Here is a 6,000-nt window from a genome sequence, read left to right as displayed (position 1 = left end):
ACTACCAAACGTAAAATAGATAGCTAGTGGGAAGCAGCCACATAGCACAGGGAGATCAGCTTGGTGCTTTGTGACCACCTAGAGGGGTGGTATAGGGAGGGTGGGAGGGAGGGAGATGCAAGAGGGAAGAGATATGGGGATATATGTATATGTATAACTGATTCACTTTGTTATAAAACAGAAACTAACACACCATTGTAAAGCAATTATACTCCAATAAAGATGTTAAAAAAATAAAATAAAGATAATACACCTAACTTTCAGAGGTGAAGAAAGGATTAAATAAGATAATTCATTAAACAGTTTTAGTTTTGTGACTACAAAATAAATAATCCATTAAAAAAACTTTCTGTTATAAATAAATAAAGTGGCAGAGCCTGGGGGTTGGTGGGGGGGAAGAATTAATATTGTTAAAATGACCATACTACCCAAGATGATCTACAGATTTGATGCAATCCTTATCAAAGTACCAATGAAATATTTCACTGAACTGGAACAAAGGATCCTACAGTTTGTATGGCATCACACACAAACTAAAACCCAAGTAGCCAAAACAGTCTGAGAAAGAAGAAAATGCTGGAGGTATCACGCTCCCTGATTTCAAATTATACTAAAAAGCTACACTAATCAAAACAGTATGGTACTGGCACAAAAACAGACACATATATCAATGGAACAGAATAGGGAGCCCAGAAATAAACCCACATTTATATGGTTAATTAATCTATGACAAAGGAGGCACAAATATGCAATATGAGAAAGACAGCTTCTTCAATAAATGATGTTGGAAAAACTATACAGCCATATGCCAAAAAAAAATCAAACTGGACTACTTTTTCATACCATGTATAAAAGTAAACTCAAAATGGATTAAAGACTTAAATGTAACCCCTGAAACCATAAAATTCATAGAAGAATCACAGGCAATACATTCTCTGACATTAATCTTAGCAACATGTTTTTGGATAGGTCTCCTCAGGCAAGGGAAACAATATGGGACTACATCAAAATAAAAAGCTTTTGCACGGTGAAGGAAACTATCAACAAAATGAAAAGGAAATGAGAGATTTTGCAAATGATATATCCAACAAGAGGTTAATATGCAAAATATGAAAAGAACTCATACAACTCAACATCAAAAAAACAAACAACCCAAGTAAAAAATGGGCATAGGGGGCTTCCCTGGTGGCGCAGTGGTTGAGAATCTGCCTGCTAATGCAGGGGACACGGGTTTGAGCCCTGGTCTGGGAGGATCCCACATGCCATGGAGCAACTAGGCCCGTGAGCCACAACTACCGAGCCTGTGCGTCTGGAGCCTGTGCTCCGCAACAAGAGAGGCCGCGATAGTGAGAGGCCCGCACACCACGATGAAGAGTGGCCTCCGCTTGCCACAACTAGAGAAAGCCCTCGCACAGAAACTAAGACCCAACACAGCAAAAATAAATTAATTTTTTAAAAATGGGCATAAGGCTCTTTGTGTGCCTAGTGCAGCCATGGCTCATGGTCCCAAGAAGAACCTGAAGTATGTAGCAGCTCCAAAGCATTGAATGCTGGATAAACTGACTGGTGTGTTTGCTCCTCGTCCATCTACCAGTGCCCACAACCTAAGGGAATGTCGTCCCCTAATCACCTTCCTAAGGAACAGACTTAAGTATGCCCTAACAGGAGATGAAACGCATGCAGCATTTCATTTGGATTGATGGCAAGGTCCGCACTGATATAACCTACTGCTGGTTTTATGGATGTCATCAGCATTGACAAGACTGGAGAGAATTTTCATCTGATCTATGGCACCAAGAGTCGCTTTGCTGTTCATTGTATTACACTTGAGGAGGCCAAGTATAAGCTGTGTAAAGTGAGAAAGATCTTTGTGGGGACAAAAGGAATCCCTCATCGGGTGACCCATGATGCTCCCACCATTCACTACCCTGAGTCCCTCATCAAGGTGAATGACACCATTCAAATTGATTTGGAGACTGTCAAGATTACTGATTTCATCAAATATGACACTGGTAACCTGTGCATGGTGACTGGAGGTGCTAACCTGGGAAGAATTGGTGTAATCACTAACCGGGTGAGACATCCTGGTTCTTTTGATGTAGTTCGTGTGAAAGATGCCAGTGGCAACAGCTTTGCCACCCGGCTCTCCAACATTTTCGTCATTGGCAAAGGCAACAAACCATGGATCTCTCTTCCTCATAGAAAGGGTATCCGCCTTACCATCGCTGAGGAGAGAAACAAGAGACTGGCGGCCAAACACAGCAGTGAATAAAATGAACTCTAAGTGACATGATTGGAAAAGTCTTTGTACTTAAAGATAAAACCACATTAAAAAGTGGGCATAGGGGCTTCCCTGGTGGCGCAGTGGTTGAGAGTCCGCCTGCCAATGCAGGGGACACGGGTTCGTGCCCCGGTCCGGGAAGATCCCACATGCCGCGGAGCGGCTGGGCCCGTGAGCCATGGCCGCTGAGCCTGCGCGTCCGGAGCCTGTGCTCCGCAACGGGAGAGGCCACAACAGTGAGAGGCCCGCGTACCGCAAAAAAAAAAAAAAAAAAATGGGCATAGGACCTAAATTGATATTTTTCCAAAGAAGACATACATATGGCCAACAGACACATGAGAAGATGCTCAACATCACTAATCATCAGAGAAATGCAAATCAAAATCACAATGAGATACCACCTCACACATGTCAAAATGGCTATTACCAAAATGACAACAAAATACAAGTGTTGGTGAAGATGTGGAGAAAAGTGAACACTCCAGCACTGTTGGTAGAAATACAAATTGGTGCAGCCAGTGTGGAAAACAGTATGGAAGTTCCTTGAAATTTAAAAATAGAACTGTCATATAATTCAGCAATTCCACTTCAGGGTATTTACCCAAAGAAAACAAAAATACTAATTCAAAAAGTTATGTGCACTTCATGTTTATTGCAGCATTATTTACAATAGCCAAGATAGTAAAGCAACCTAGGTGTCCATCAGTGGACAAATGGATAAAGAAGATATGGTATCTCAATAATTTTAAAAAAATTTTAATACATTGAATTGGATGGAAATGAAAATAAATCATATCGGGCTTCCCTGGTGGTGCAGTGGTTGAGAGTCCGCCTGCCAATGCAGGGGACGCGGGTACATGCCCCGGTCCAGGAAGATCCCACATGCCGCGGAGCGGCTGGGCCTGTGAGCCATGGCCGCTGAGCCTGCGCGTCCGGAGCCTGTGCTTCACAACGGAAGAGGCCACAACAGTGAGAGGCCCGCGTATCGCAAAAAAAAAATAATAAAATAAATCATATCAAAATTTGAAGAATAAAGCTAACGCAGTGCTAACATGGCTGTTTCCACATTTGTAATCAACCAGTGTAATCCATCACATCAACAGACTAAACAAGAAACATCAAATAATCATATCAATTGATACGGAAAAGCTTTTGATAAAAATTCAACATCCATTCATGATAAAAAATAATGCTCAGAATAATAGTGATAGACAGAAATTTTCTTAATTTGACATAGAGAATGTAAAAAAGAAACTATAATGTTACACAAAATGGTGAAAGACAATGTTTTCCCCTAAGATATGGAATAAAGCAAGAATTCCACTTTCACCACTTCAACATTATACTGGAAGTTCTCACCAGTACAATGGGCAAGAAAACAAATAAAAATCATATATACTGAAAATATAGAAATAAAACTGTCTAAATTTGCAGAAGGCAAAGTAATCTACATAGAAAATCCCAAGATATTCACAAATACAAAACCTAGTACAAATAAGTGAGTTCAGCAAGGTAACAGTATACAAGAAAAACATACAGAAATCAAACATATTTCTATATGCTAGCAATGAACATGTGGAACCTAAAATTAAAAACATAATCCCTATTACAATTGTTCAAAAAATTAAATAGATGTTAACCTAACAAAACACACACAATACTTGTATGCTGAAAACTACAAAACACTGAAGAAAGAAATCAAAGACTTAATTATGTGGGGACATACCATGTTTAAGCTTTAGAAAGCCTATTAGAGTAAAAATGTCAATTATCTCCAATTAATACACAGGGTGAATGGAATTCCTATCAAAATCCCAATGCCCAGAAAGATTTTTTAAATATTGAAAAGAAAATTTAAATTTTTATATGAAAAGCTGGGAAATGAGATATCCACAGAGTCCTTGAAAAGCTCCAAAGTATTCCTGGGACTCAGAGTGCCACATACATATGCAGGTCTGTGTTTATGACTAAGGTTGTGTGTACACTGGGGAAATACCTGAGAAAGACTTAGGCTCTCACCTCTGCCCGTTAATGAGGCTCTGTACTAGTAGGAAGTTAAGGTTAAGACAGAGTTGTAAACTGCCTGATGAGCTGATAAAAGCATGTCCCCAGTAAAGACACAGAGCCCCTCAGAAAAGACAATAAGTGTTACTATTTCCAGACATTTAAAGAATCTCTGTTGGGGGCTTCCCTGCTGGCACAGTGGTTAAGAATCTGCCTGCCAATGCAGGGGACATGGGTTCGAGCCCTGATCCAGGAAAATCCCACATGCCGCAGAGCAACTAAGTCCATGGGCCACAACTACTGAGCCTGCCCTCTAGAGCCCATGAGTCACAACTACTGAAGCTCGCATGCCTAGAGCCCATGCTCCACAACAAGAGAAGCCACCACAATGAGAAGCCGAGGCACCGCAATGAAGAGTAGCCCCCACTCGCTGCAACTAGAGAAAGCCCGCGAGCAGCAACAAAGACCTAACTCAGCCAAAAATAAATAAATAAATTTATTTTTTTTAAAAACAGGAATCTCTTTTGGTCATTAGCTAACCACTTTGCTCACCAAGCAGAGACTTCAGTGGTCACAGATGACAAAGAATACAGGCTTTACAAAATTAATTCAGAAAAGACACTAAATTAAAAAAAAACAACAAAACACAGGAAAATGAAAGAATCTGACTTCCAGAGTTGCCACATTTTATATATACATACATATACACACACATATATGTTACTGAGGTAACATTGATTTATAACATTATATAAGTTTCATGTGTACAACATTATATTTCTAATTCTGTATAGCCTACATGCTCACCACCAAAAATTTATTTTCCATCCAGCACCATACAGTTGAACCCCCTTACCCATTTTGCACTACCCCCCCGATACCACCCCCTCTGATAACCACTACTCTGTTTTCTGTATCTATGTATTTGTTTTTGTGTGGTTTGGTTTGTTCATTTATATACACATTATATTATTGCAAATGTCCAGTTTTCAACAACAACAAAAAAATGAGGCATGCCAAAAACCAAGAAACTATGGTTCATATACAGGAAAAAAGCAATCAGTTGAAACTGTTCCTAGGGAAGCCCAGAGGGTAGACATAAAGATAAATATATTAAATCAACTGTCTTAAATATGTTCAAAGAGCTTAAGGAAGTTATGTGAATAATGTCTAAATACATAAAGAATATCAATAAAGAGATAAAAATTAAACAAAGGAACAAAATTAAAATTCTGGAGCTGTAACGTTAAATACTGAAATACAAAATTCACTAGAGGGATTCAATAGTAGATTTTGGCAGGAACAAAAAAGAATCATCAAAAAAAGATCAATTAGAGTATCCAATCTGAAGAGCAGAAAGAAAAAAGAATGAAGAAAAACGATCCAGACCTAGGAGACCTGTGGGACAGTAATAAACATATCGACATGTGCATAATGGAAGTTTAAGCAAAAGAGGAGGGAAATGGAGAAAAAGAATATTTGAAAAAATAATAGGGGCTTCCCTGGTGGCACAGTGGTTAAGAATCCACCTGCCAATGCAGGACATAGGTTTGAGCCCTGGTCCAGGAAGATCCCACATGCCGCGGAGCAACTAAGCCCATGCGCCACAACTACTGAGCCTACACTCTACAGCCCATGAGCCACAACTACTGAGCCCACATGCTACAACTACTGAAGCCCATGCGCTTAGACCCTGTGCTCCACAACAAGAGAAG

At 39.8% G+C, this 6,000-nt stretch overlaps 1 pseudogene; it reads left to right on the top strand.

Moving 5' to 3' along the window:
• The first annotated feature begins 1,493 nt into the window (after positions 1 to 1,493).
• On the top strand, positions 1,494 to 2,272 carry LOC116747081 (annotated as a pseudogene).
• Positions 2,273 to 6,000: the final 3,728 nt, after the last annotated feature.

The sequence above is a fragment of the Phocoena sinus genome, chromosome X, assembly GCF_008692025.1.
Source record: "Phocoena sinus isolate mPhoSin1 chromosome X, mPhoSin1.pri, whole genome shotgun sequence".
Classification (NCBI taxonomy): Eukaryota; Metazoa; Chordata; class Mammalia; order Artiodactyla; family Phocoenidae; genus Phocoena; species Phocoena sinus.
Note: the sequence above shows the minus strand (reverse complement) of the source record. Positions and strands in the feature narration are given on the sequence as shown.